Raw genomic sequence first — 13,897 nt, 5'->3', positions numbered from 1 at the left:
CAGCCAGAATGCATGAAGCGACGGATGAAGCAGTGATGACAACCGGGCTGTGAGGAGAGGAGGGATGCAGCCAAGAAAGCAATCAGGGCTCGAGGCAAGGGATGCATCAAGGATAGCAATCATGTTGTGAGGCGAGATTCCAAAGGCTAAACGTGAGAGGCTGCAGGGTCGACTCAGAGAGGTCTATGCATGTGAGAGGCTGAAAGCAAGGTCGACTCGGAGCGGTCTATGCATCGGGCGCGCTTGGGGCGACTACCAGTGCCAACCCCTTATCCCGCGACGCGTCCGACAAAGAGAACGTTCCAAGGCGGCAGAGGAGGTTACCAGCCGAAGGATGCAGTAGCAATAACAGGTATAGTTCCGCGGCGGCCGAGAAGACTCACCGCATAGGAATCGGGATGCGAGGCGAGGGATGCGGCGGGAAGGCCCCGACGGCTAAACGGAAGAGGCTGCAGGGCCGCCTCGGAATGGTCCAAGCATCGGATGCGATTGGGACGACTACCAGTGCCAACCCCTTATCCCGCGATGCGTCCGATACACAGATAGTTCCAAGGCGGCCGAGGAGCCTCACCGCATATCAATCGGGGTGCGAGGCGAGGGATGGGGCGGGAAGGCCCCAACGGCTAGACGGAAGAGGCTTCAGGGCCACCTCGGAATGGTCCAAGCATCGGACGCGCTTGGGGCGACTGCCAGTGCCAACCCCTTATCCCGCGATGCGTCCGATACACAGATGGTTCCAAGGCGGCCGAGGAGCCTCACCGCATAGCAATCGGGGGTGCGAGGCGAGGGATGGGGCGGGAAGGCCCCAACGGCTAGACGGAAGAGGCTTCAGGGCCGCCTAGGAATGGTCCAAGCATCGGACACGCTTGGGGCGACTACCAGTGACAGCCCCCTATCCCGCGATGCGTCCGATACGAAGATGGTTCCAAGGCGGCCGAGGAGCCTCACCGCATAGCAATCGGGGTGCGAGGTGGGGGATGCGGCGAGATGGCCCCAACGGCTAGACGGAAGAGGCCACAGGGCCACGTCGGAATAGTCCAAGCATCGGACGCGCTTGGGGCGACTACCAGTGACAACCCCTTATCCCGCGATGCGTCCGATACGAAGATAGTTCCAAGGCGGCCGAGGAGCCTCACCGCATAGCAATCGGGGTGCGAGGTGGGGGATGCGGCGAGATGGCCCCAACGGCTAGACGGAAGAGGCTGCAGGGCCGCCTCGGAATAGTCCAAGCATCGGACGCGCTTGGGGCCACTACCAGTGACAACCCCTTATCCCGCGATGCGTCCGATACGAAGATAGTTCCAAGGCGGCCGAAGAGCCTCACCGCATAGCAATCGGGGTGCGAGGTGGGGGATGCGGCGAGATGGCCCCAACGGCTAGACGGAAGAGGCCACAGGGCCGCCTCGGAATAGTCCAAGCATCGGACGCGCTTGGGGCGACTACCAGTGACAACCCCTTATCCCGCGATGCGTCCGATACGAAGATAGTTCCCAGGCGGCCGAGGAGCCTCACCGCATAGCAATCGGGGTGCGAGGCGAGGGATGCGGCGAGATGGCCCCAAAGGCTAGACGGAAGAGGCTGCAGGGCTGCCTCGGAATAGTCCAAGCATCGGACGCGCTTGGGGCGACTACCACTGCCAACCCCTTATCCCGCGATGCGTCCGATACACAGATAGTTCCGAGGCGGCCGAGGAGGTGGGGGATGCAGCGAGATGGCCCCAACGGCTAGACGGAAGAGGCTGCAGGGCCGCCTCGGAATAGTCCAAGCATCGGACGCGCTTGGGGCGACTACCAGTGACAACCCCTTATCCCGCGATGCGTCCGATACACAGATAGTTCCGAGGCGGCCAAGGAGCCTCACCGCATAGCAATCGTGGTGCGAGGTGGGGGATGCGGCGAGATGGCCCCAACGGCTAGACGGAAGAGGCTGCAGGGCCGCCTCGGAATGGTCCAAGCATCGGATGCGCTTGGGGCGACTACCACTGCCAACCCCTTATCCCGCGATGCGTCCGATACACAGATAGTTCCAAGGCGGCCGAGGAGCCTCACAGCATAGCAATCAGGGTGCGAGGCGAGGGATGCGGCGAGAAAGCCCCAACGGCTAGAGGGAAGAGGCTTCAGGTCCGCCTCGGAATGGTCCAAGCATCGGACGCGCTTGGGGCGACTACCAGTGACAACCCCTTATCCCGCGACGCGTCCGATACACAGATAGTTCCAAGGCGGCCGAGGAGCCTCACCGCATAGCAATCGGGGTGCGAGGCGAGGGATGCGGCGAGAAGGACCCAACGGCTACACGGAAGAGGCTTCGGGGCCGCCTCGGAATGGTCCAAGCATCGGACGCGCTTGGGGCGACTACCAGTGACAACCCCTTATCCCGCGACGCGTCCGATACACAGATAGTTCCAAGGCGGCCGAGGAGCCTCACCGCATAGCAATCGGGGTGCGAGGCGAGGGATGCGGCGAGAAGGACCCAACGGCTAGACGGAAGAGGCTTCGGGGCCGCCTCGGAATGGTCCAAGCATCGGACGCGCTTGGGGCGACTACCAGTGACAACCCCTTATCCCGCGACGCGTCCGATACACAGATAGTTCCAAGGCGGCCGAGGAGCCTCACCGCATAGCAATCGGGGTGCGAGGCGAGGGATGCGGCGAGAAGGACCCAACGGCTAGACGGAAGAGGCTTCGGGTCCGCCTCGGAATGGTCCAAGCATCGGACGCGCTTGGGGCGACTACCAGTGACAACCCCTTATCCCGCGACGCGTCCGATACACAGATAGTTCCAAGGCGGCCGAGGAGCCTCACCGCATAGCAATCGGGGTGCGAGGCGAGGGATGCGGCGAGAAGGACCCAACGGCTAGACGGAAGAGGCTTCGGGTCCGCCTCGGAATGGTCCAAGCATCGGACGCGCTTGGGGCGACTACCAGTGACAACCCCTTATCCCGCGACGCGTCCGATACACAGATAGTTCCAAGGCGGCCGAGGAGCCTCACCGCATAGCAATCGGGGTGCGAGGCGAGGGATGCGGCGAGAAGGACCCAACGGCTAGACGGAAGAGGCTTCGGGTCCGCCTCGGAATGGTCCAAGCATCGGACGCGCTTGGGGCGACTACCAGTGACAACCCCTTATCCCGCGACGCGTCCGATACACAGATAGTTCCGAGGCGGCCGAGGAGCCTCACCGCATAGCAATCGGGGTGCGAGGCGAAGGATGCGGCGAGAAGGACCCAACGGCTAGACGGAAGAGGCTTCGGGTCCGCCTCGGAATGGTCCAAGCATCGGACGCGCTTGGGGCGACTACCAGTGACAACCCCTTATCCCGCGACGCGTCCGATACACAGATAGTTCCAAGGCGGCCGAGGAGCCTCACCGCATAGCAATCGGGGTGCGAGGCGAGGGATGCGGCGAGAAGGACCCAACGGCTAGACGGAAGAGGCTTCAGGGCCGCCTCGGAATGGTCCAAGCATCGAACGCGCTTGGGGCGACTACCAGTGACAACCCCTTATCCCGCGACGCGTCCGATACACAGATAGTTCCGAGGCGGCCGAGGAGCCTCACCGCATAGCAATCGGGGTGCGAGGCGAGGGATGCGGCGAGAAGGACCCAACGGCTAGACGGAAGAGGCTTCAGGGCCGCCTCGGAATGGTCCAAGCATCGGACGCGCTTGGGGCGACTACCAGTGACAACCCCTTATCCCGCGACGCGTCCGATACACAGATAGTTCCGAGGCGGCCGAGGAGCCTCACCGCATAGCAATCGGGGTGCGAGGCGAGGGATGCGGCGAGAAGGACCCAACGGCTAGACGGAAGAGGCTTCAGGGCCGCCTCGGAATGGTCCAAGCATCGGACGCGCTTGGGGCGACTACCAATGACAACCCCTTATCCCGCGACGCGTCCGATACACAGATAGTTCCGAGGCGGCCGAGGAGCCTCACCGCATAGCAATCGGGGTGCGAGGCGAGGGATGCGGCGAGAAGGACCCAACGGCTAGACGGAAGAGGCTTCAGGGCCGCCTCGGAATGGTCCAAGCATCGGACGCGCTTGGGGCGACTACCAGTGACAACCCCTTATCCCGCGACGCGTCCGATACACAGATAGTTCCGAGGCGGCCGAGGAGCCTCACCGCATAGCAATCGGGGTGCGAGGCGAGGGATGCGGCGAGAAGGACCCAACGGCTAGACGGAAGAGGCTTCAGGGCCGCCTCGGAATGGTCCAAGCATCGGACGCGCTTGGGGCGACTACCGTTGCCAACCCCTTATCCCGCGATGCATCTGATACACAGATAGTTCCGAGGCGGCCGAGGAGCCTCACCGCATAGCAATCGGGTTGCGAGGCAGATTATTGGGAAGGGAACCCCCTGGGATGCGGCTCAAGCAGTGCCCAAAGGGACTGGAATGCGGAATCACATCGAGAGACCCAAATGCTATACGAGGGCTCAAATCGAATTATCGATTTGGCCACGACATGGACGCATCGGAACGACTACCTTTGCCGAACCACTCGCAATTGCATCCATACCGAAACCAATAGACATTTCCGTTAGAGCCCTCGCATAGCATTCGGGAATCTCGCATGCCCCTCTAAATCGACCAATGCTGGCGCTCAATGAAAATCCGAGCGCTACCACCGTTCGAGCGCCAGCATTGGTCGAGTTAGAGGGGCACGGGGGAGAATGCTCCAGTCAACACCTCCCCTATATAAGTTATTTGTCCGATTCTCGCACAACCGTAGTCTGCCTCGTCGAATCAAACAACGGTCCCAGATTCCGACTTCCGTTCCGTAGAGACCCAAAAGCTAGATGGAGGCTCGCAAGAAAGAGAGTCGGCGCATAGCAATCGGGTTTCTCGAACGTTTAGGGACCGAGCTCACTTGCGGATAGGGCAAAATCCGCCAAGCAACCCAAAAGCTAGACGGGGGCTCGAATCGAATCGCCTAGGCGGCCACAACAACGACGTGTTGGATCGACTACCAGTGCCAAACCATTCAGCAAGACTAGTCTGTGTCGAGGCCGGATAGAGATTCTCAGAGAGCGCCCGCATAGCATTTAGGAGACCTGCCGCGTCCCTCACACTCGACAAATGGTGGTGCACGTTTATAAATCCGAGCGATCCCAACCCTTTCAAGCACCAACATCGGTCGAGATAGAGGGGCACGGAGGGGGCTGCGTGAGACAACACAGTCCCCTATATAAGTTATTTGTCCGATTCTCACACATCCGAAGAATGGTCATCAAATCGGACAACAGCCCAAACTTCCGACTTCCATCCCAGAAAGCCCAAGAGCTATCTAAAACGTTCATGGCCGGAACTCGATCGCGGCTATACCAGTCCGCCAAGCAACCCAAAAGCTAGACTGGAGCTCTAGTCGAATCACCTCTGTGGCCATTGCAAGGACGTGTTGGAGCGACTACCATTGCCGAACCATTCCGCAGGTCGAGTCCATACCAAGGCCGCATAGAGATTCACGATGAGCTCCTGCATAGCAATCAGGAGACTTGCCGTGTCCATCACAATCGATAAATCCTGGTGCAAGATTTTTGCATCCGAGCGCTCCAACCAGTCGAGCACCAGCATCAATCGACATAAACGGGCACGGGGGGAGGATGCTCGAGAACACTACCTCCCCTATATAAGTTATTTGTCCGATTCTCAAGCAGCCGAAGTCTGGTCATCGAATCGGGTCAAAGACCACAACTTCCGACTTTACCCACAATGCAAGTCATCGAATCGAACATCGGCCCCCGAGTCGGACTCCATGCGTATGTCAGGTCATCGGACCCAAATTCCGCCTTCCTGCGCATGGCGGGCCATCAATATCAACTCGGTCATCGGACCCAAACTCCGCCTTTTTGCGTATGGCACGCCTTCAAATCGGTCATCGGACCCAAATTCCGCCTTCCTGTGCATGGCGGGCCATCAACATCAACTCGGTCATCGGACCCAAATTCCGCCTTTCTGCGCATGGCACGCCATCAACTCGGTCATCGGACCCAAATTCCGCCTTCCTGCGCATGGCAGGTCATCGGACACAAATTCAGACCTCGCCAATATGCCTACGTATCGAATCGGTCATCGGACCCAACTTCCGACTTCATCCATACTGTAGGGTCTTTGAGGTTGGCGCGGTGCGCTCAACCCAGGGAGTCGACCCATCGAAGCATACACCTCCCCTATATAAGCTATTTGTCCGATTCCCACACCTGTGTAGTTTGCACCTCTGACCAGGACATCGACCCCAACTTCCGAACTCGACTGCAACGACGGCACCAGCGCCTTGGTGCGCACCTTGCGACGCACAGTCCCAACATTCGCCTTCCTGCACATGGCAGGTCATCGGACCCAAATTCCGACCTCGCGAGTATGCCTACATATCGAATCGGTCATCGGACCCAACTTCCGACTTCATCCATACCGTAGGGTCTTTGAGGTTGGCGCGGTGCGCTCAACCCGGGGAGTCGACCCAACGAAGCATACACCTCCCCTATATAAGCTATTTGTCCGATTCCCACACCTGTGTAGTTTGCACCTCCGATCAAGACATCGACCCCAACTTCCGAACTCGCCTCCAACGACCGAACCAGCGCCTTGGTGCGCACCTTGCAACGCACAGTGCCAACATTCGCCTTCCTGCACGTGGCAGGTCATCGGACCCAAATTCCGACCTCGCGAGTATGCCTACATATCGAATCGGTCATCGGACCCAACTTCCGACTTCATCCATACCGTAGGGTCTTTGAGGTTGGCGCGGTGCGCTCAACCCGGGGAGTCGACCCAACGAAGCATACACCTCCCCTATATAAGCTATTTGTCCGATTCCCACACCTGTGTAGCTTGCACCTCCGATCAGGACATCGACCCCAACTTCCGAACTCGACTAAAAAGACCGCACCAGCGCCTTGGTGTGCACCTTGCAACGCACAGTGTCAACATTCGCCTTCCTGCACATGGCAGGTCATCGGACCCAAATTCCGACCTCATGAGCATACCTACTAATCGAATCGGTCATCGGACCCAACTTCCGACTTCATCCATACCGTAGGGTCTTTGAGGTTGGCGCGGTGCGCTCAACCTGGGGAGTCGACCCATCGAAGCATACACCTCCCCTATATAAGCTATTTGTCCGATTCCGACACCTGTGTAGTTTGCACCTCCGCTCAGGACATCGACCCCAACTTCCGAACTCGCCTGCAACGACCGAACCAGCGCCTTGGTGCGCACCAAAAGTGCGCACTTTTGGAGGGCACTTTTCTGCGCTCCAAAGGTGCGCACTTTTGGAGGGCACTTTTTGGAGGGCACTTTTCTGCGCTCCAAAGGTGCGCACTTTTGGAGGGCACTTTTTGGAGGGCACTTTTCTGCGCTCCAAAGGTGCGCACTTTTGGAGGGCACTTTTTGGAGGGCACTTTTCTGCGCTCCAAAGGTGCGCACTTTTGGAGGGCACTTTTTGGAGGGCACTTTTCTGCGCTCCAAAGGTGCGCACTTTTGGAGGGCACTTTTTGGAGGGCACTTTTCTGCGCTCCAAAGGTGCGCACTTTTGGAGGGCACTTTTTGGAGGGCACTTTTCTGCGCTCCAAAGGTGCGCACTTTTGGAGGGCACTTTTTGGAGGGCACTTTTCTGCGCTCCAAAGGTGCGCACTTTTGGAGGGCACTTTTTGGAGGGCACTTTTCTGCGCTCCAAAGGTGCGCACTTTTGGAGGGCACTTTTTGGAGGGCACTTTTCTGCGCTCCAAAGGTGCGCACTTTTGGAGGGCACTTTTGTGCACTCCAAAGGTGCGCACTTTTGGAGGGCACTTTTCCTGTGCTCCAAAGGTGCACACCTAGGTGAGCACCTTCGACCACACCTTGTAGCACACCAAACTCTGACTTTCGACTTCATCCGCAATGCAGGGTCTTTGAGGTTGGCGCAATGCGCACAACCAGGGGAGTCGACCCATCAAACCCAACACCTCCCCTATATAAGCTATTTGTCTGATTCTCATACATGCGTAGCCTGCAGGAGCAATTAGGACATCGACCCCAACTTTCGGCTTCTAAACGAAAACAAGGTCTTTGAGGTTGGTGTAATGCGAACAACTAGGGGAGTCAACCCATCAAACCCAACACCTCCCCTATATAAGCTATTTGTCTGATTCTCATACATGTGTAGTCTACAGGAGCAATTAGGACATCGACCCCAACTTTTGACTTCTTAACGAAAACAAGGTCTTTGAGGTTGACGTAATGCGCACAACCAGGGGAGTCGACCCATCAAACCCAACACCTCCCCTATATAAGCTATTTGTCCGATTCTCATACATGTGTAGCCTGCAGGAGCCATTAGGACATTGACCCCAACTTTTGACTTCTTAACGAAAACAAGGTCTTTGAGGTTGGCGTAATGCGCACAACCAAGGGAGTTGACCCATCAAACCCAACACCTCCCCTATATAAGCTATTTGTCTGATTCTCATACATGTGTAGCCTGCAACAACGATTAGGACATCCACCCCAACTTCTGAATTCGTCTGCGTTGACCGCACCAAAGGTGCACGCCTTGGTGCTCACCAAAATCCGACTTCCGACTTCTTCTGCTATGCGGGGTCTTTGAGGTTGGCGCAGTGCGCACAACCAGGGGAGTCAACCCACCGAATGCAACACCTCCCCTATATAAGCTATTTGTCTGATTCTCATACATGCGTAGACTGCAGCAATGATTAGGACATCCACCCCAACTTTTGACTTCTTAAACAAGACAGGGTCTTTGAAGTTGGTGCAGTGCACACAACCAGGGGAGTCGACCCATCAAACGCAACACCTCCCCTATATAAAGCTATTTGTCCGATTCTCATACGTGTAGTCTGCAGCAGCGATTAGGACATCGACCCCAACTTCCGAATTCGTTTGCATTGACCGCACCAAAGGTGCACGCCTTGGTGTGCACCCTGGAGTGCACTTTGGTGCTCACCTCGGTGCACACTTTGGTGTGCACCTCGGTGTGCACCAAAGGTGCGCACCTTGGAGCGCACCAAAGGTGTACACTTTGGAGCGCACCACATAGGGTCTTTGAGAGGTTGGCGCAGTGCGCACACCAAGGTGGGTGTTGAGGTGCGTGCCGAGGTGGGTGGGTGCTAGGGTGCGCTCCATGGTGGGTGCCAGGGTGGGTGCGTGCTAGGGTGGATTCCAAAGAGGGTCATAGGGTGGGTGCCAAGGTGGGTTGGTGATATAGTGGGTTCAAAGGTGGGTACTAGGGTGGGTTCCAAGGTGGGTCACAAGTTGGGTGCCAGGATGCGTGGGTGTTAGGTTGGGTGCCAAGGTGGGCTCCTGCGTGGGTGGGTGCTAGGGTGGGTTTCAAGGTGGACGCGAGGGCGGGTGCCAAGGTGGGTAACAAGTTGGGTGTTAGGATGGGTGAGTGCTAGAGTGGGTGCCAAGGTGGGTGGGTGCTAAGGTGGATGCCAAGGTGGTTCACAGGGTGGGTGGGTTCTAGGGTGAGTTCCAAGGTGGGTCACAGGTTCAGTGCTAGGGTGGGTGTCAAGGCGGGTGTCGAGGTGCCTGGGTGCTAGGGTGTGGATGCCAATGTGGGTCATAGGGTGGGTACTAGGGTGGGCTGCAATGTGGGTGCCAAGGTGGGTAACATGCTCGGTGGGTTCTAAATTGGGTGCCAGGGTGGGTGTGCACCCACCTTGCCCGAGGTGGGTGCCAAGGTGCCAGTGTGGGTGGGTGCTAAGGTGGATGCCAAGGTGGGTGAGAAGGTGGGTGATAGGTTGAGTGGTAGGATGGGTGGGTGCCAAGATGGGTCACAGGGTGGGTGCAAGGGTGGGTAGGTGCTAGGGTTGGTGTCAGGGTGGGTGGGTGCTAGGTTGGGTTCCAAGGTGGGTGCGAGGGTGAGTGTCAAGGTGGGTCACAGGTTAGGTGCTAGGATGGGTGAGTGCTAGGGTGCAAAGGTGCCAGGGTGGGTGCTAGGATGGGTCGATGCTAGGGTGAGTGGCAAGGTGGGTCCACAAGTGTCAAGGTGGGTGCCGAGGTGGGTGCCAAGTCGGCGACTGCTATGGTGGATGCCAAGGTGGGTCACGGGGTGGGTGCCAAGTTGCTAGGTTGGGTTCCAAGGTGGGTGCCAACGTGGGTGCTAGGGTGCGTGGGTTAAAGGGTGTGTCACAACGTGGGTGCCAGGATGGGTGCGCACCCACACTGGCCAAGACGGGTGCGGGTGCAAGGTTGGGTTCCAAGCCCGGTCACAGGCTGGGTGCTAGGATGGGTGGGTGCCAAGGTGGGCACCAGGGTGGGTGCACCCACCCTGGCCAAGGTGGGTCACGGGGTGGGTCCTAGGGTGGGTAACGGGGTGGGTACTAAGGTGCGTGCCAAGGTGGGTCATAGGGTGGGTGCCAAGGTGGGCACCAGGGTGGGTGTGCACCAACCCTAGCCAGGGTAGGTCACGGGGTGGTTGTCGGGGTGGGCGTCAAGGAGCCAAGGTGGGTGGCAAGTAGCCAAGTTGCGTGCCAAGGTGGGTGTCGGGGTGGGTGCCAAGGATCCAAGGTGGGTGCCAAGGAACCAAGGTGGGTGTCTGGGTGGGTGCCGAGGTGGGAGCCAGGGTGGGTCCCAAGGTGAGTGCAAAGGTGGGTGCCAGGGTCAAGGTGAGTGCCAATGTGGGTTCCAAGGTGCCAGGGTCAGGGTGAGTGCCAATGTGGGTTCAAAGGTGCTAAGTTGGGTGCGAGGTTGGGTGCGAGGGTGGGTGGGTGCCAAGGTGTGCTAGGTGGAAGCCCGGGTGGGTCGGCATCCCATGGGTGTCGAGTTGGGTGCCTGATGGGTGCTTCTTGTCAAGTTTTAGTCGTCGGGACTCATTTCGAGCCTTAGAGGTCGTTTCTTGTCCGGTTGCCCTGTCTTCGACCTGGGAACCCAATTTTGGTCCTCGGGTCCCATTTTTTTTTGTCTCGCATCCCACTTTTGGCCTGTGGCCTTTTCGGGGTCGATTCTCGTTTTGGGCATCAGAGCATGTTTCTTCTCCTAAAACCCAATATTTGTTTATTAAGTCTCGGAACACATTTTTGTTCTCGTGGACCCATCATGGGTCTTGGAACGCATTTGTGGTCCTTGGGTCCCATTTTGCATCCCGAAACTTGTGTTTTGGTGCTTGATCCCTATTTTGGGTGCCCACCTTGCACCAAGTGCGCACCCGGGGCAAACCGAGCGCCTTGGTGCACCGGGGCAAGATCGAGCGTGCACCCGAGGCGCCCCGAACATGCACCAAGGTGCACTCGGCCCACATGTGAGCGCAGGTCGTTGCGCCCGAGGTGGTGTGTGGGCACCGCGTTGCAGACGGGACACTGCACGCACACGACGCCCCCTCCAGGTGCACGCACGTAGGCCGGGCCGGGTGCACACCCGACGCCCTAGCAAGGTGCGCGCACCCGGGCAGGGCTCACACTTGGCGAACGGGGCGCACTTCGCGAGGGAGGGTGTGCACCTCGACGGGGGTGGGTGGCCGGGGTGGATTCGCACGTGGGTCGCGGTTTGCTAAGTACACACTGCGACAAGCTCATAACGGGTGCGATCATACCAGCATTAGTGCACCGGATCCCATCAGAACTCCGCAGTTAAGCGCGCTTGGGCCGGAGTAGTACTGGGATGGGTGACCTCCCGGGAAGTCCCGGTGTTGCACCCTTTTTTAGTTTTTCGCCGGGCGTCGCAATGCTATTTGAATAAACCTTTTGCCCGTTTGCGTTCTCGTCGGGGCCGGGCCGGGCCGGGGTGCGCTGCCCGCACTACCGCGCGCGCGGGGGCGACACCGAGCGCGCACCCGAGGCACCCCGAGCACACAGGCCACGGTGCAACCCGGGCGTTGTGCGCGCACCCCGGTGCGCCCGAGGTGCTGCGCGCGCACCCAGGTGAAATCGGTGTGCACCTCGGCCAGTGCGCGCTCGGTCGAGTCGCGCACGTTGGCCAAGGTGCACGGTGATGTTTCTTACTCTAAGGTTCCGCACCAAACGCCCGGGACAGGTGAGCGAAGCTGGGCGGGGCCGGGTGCGCGGCCGGGGCAGGTGCACGCAGCTGGAGAGAGCTTTGGAGCACACTTCGGAGCGCACCAATGATGCGCTCCATTCAAAAGTTTCCTGAAAAGGCAAAAAAAGTTGAGATTATAGAATTTCCCACTTGAGAGATTGTAAAAAAAAAAAATTTAAAATGAAGGAAACGCGGGTGCCAAGGTGTGCGCAGCCCAGCCAAGGTGTGCGCACCAAGGCGCCCACCCTGGCGAAGGTGCACGCAAGGTGCGCACCCGAGGCAAACCGGACAATTAACCCAACTTTCGACTTCGCGCGCACCTTGGAGCGCACTTCGGAGCGCTCCTTGGTGCGCACCAATCTTGGGCACCTCGGAGTGCACCATGGCGCCCACCAAGGTGCGCACCCGGGGCAAACCGAGCTCCGACTTCGTGCGCACCTTGGAGCGCACGAAAGGTGCGCACCATGGCGCCCACCAAGGTGCGCAGCCCAGCCAAGGCGTGCGCATCAAGGTGCGCACCCTGGCGAAGGTGCGCACCCGGGGCAAACCGAGCTCCGACTTCGTGCGCACCTTGGAGCGCACAAAAGGTGCGCAACCCAGCCAAGGTGTGCGCACCCCGGTCAAACCGAGCTCCGAATCGTGCGCACCAGAGGTGCACGCCATCGTGCGCACCTTGGAGCACACTTCGGAGCCCTCCTTGGTGCGCGCCGATGTTGCGCACCTCGGAGCGCACCCGGGGAAAACAATGCAATTAACCCGACTTTCGACTTCGTGGGCACCTCGGAGCGCTCTCGGGTTCGCACCTCGGAGCACACCGAGGTGCGCACCTTTGATGCGCTGCCTTCACCAATTTCCAGAAAAGGCAAGAAAACATTGAGAAGGTGTGCGCACCGAGGTGCCCACCCTGGCGAAGGTGCACGCGAGGTGCGCACCCGGGGCAAACCGGGCTCCGACTTCGTGCACGCCGCACCTTGGAGCACACTTCGGAGCGCTCCTTGGTGCGCACCAGGGCGCGCAACCCAGCCGAGGTGCCCACCCCGGCGAAGGTGCACGCGAGGTGCGCACCCGGGGCAAACCGGGCTCCGACTTCGTGCACGCCATGGTGCCCACCGCGGCGAAGGTGCACGCGAGGTGCGCACCCGGGGCAAACCGGGCTCCGACTTCGTGCACGCCGCACCTTGGAGCACACTTCGGAGCGCTCCTTGGTGCGCACCATGGTGCCCACCAGGGCGCGCAACCCCGCCGAAGGTGCACGCGAGGTGCGCACCCGGGGCAAACCGGGCTCCGACTTCGTGCACGCCGCACCTTGGAGCACACTTCGGAGCGCTCCTTGGTGCGCACCATGGTGCCCACCAGGGCGCGCAACCCCGCCGAAGGTGCACGCGAGGTGCGCACCCGGGGCAAACCGGGCTCCGACTTCGTGCACGCCATGGTGCGCACCGCGGCGAAGGTGCGCACCCGGGGCAAACCGGGCTCCGACTTCGTGCACGCCGCACCTTGGAGCACACTTCGGAGCGCTCCTTGGTGCGCACCAGGGCGCGCAACCCAGCCGAGGTGCCCACCCCGGCGAAGGTGCACGCGAGGTGCGTACCCGGGGCAAACCGGGCTCCGACTTCGTGCACGCCGCACCTTGGAGCACACTTCGGAGCGCTCCTTGGTGCGCACCATGGTGCCCACCAGGCCGCGCAACCCAGCCAAGGTGTGCGCACCAAGGTGCACGCGAGGTGCGCACCCGGGGCAAACCGGGGTCCGACTTCGTGCACGCCGCACCTTGGAGCACACATCGGGGCGCTCCCGGGTTCGCACCGGCGTTGCGCACCGTGGTGGGCACCTCGGAGCACACCAAGGTGGGCAGCGAGGTGCGCACCTTTGATGCGATGCCTTCACTAATTTCCATAAAAGGCAAAAAAAAAACGAGATTTTAAAATTTCCGTT

General features: G+C 59.7%; 1 non-coding gene across 1 annotated transcript; it reads left to right on the top strand.

Moving 5' to 3' along the window:
• Nucleotides 1-11,505: 11,505 nt before the first annotated feature.
• Nucleotides 11,506-11,624, top strand: LOC131866829 (5S ribosomal RNA). Its single transcript, XR_009365428.1, has one exon. It is a non-coding gene; the product is annotated as a 5S ribosomal RNA (ribosomal RNA).
• Nucleotides 11,625-13,897: the final 2,273 nt, after the last annotated feature.

The sequence above is a fragment of the Cryptomeria japonica genome, unplaced genomic scaffold (assembly GCF_030272615.1).
Source record: "Cryptomeria japonica unplaced genomic scaffold, Sugi_1.0 HiC_scaffold_155, whole genome shotgun sequence".
NCBI classification, from domain to species: domain Eukaryota; kingdom Viridiplantae; phylum Streptophyta; class Pinopsida; order Cupressales; family Cupressaceae; genus Cryptomeria; species Cryptomeria japonica.
This window is presented reverse-complemented; position numbering and strand designations above follow the sequence as displayed.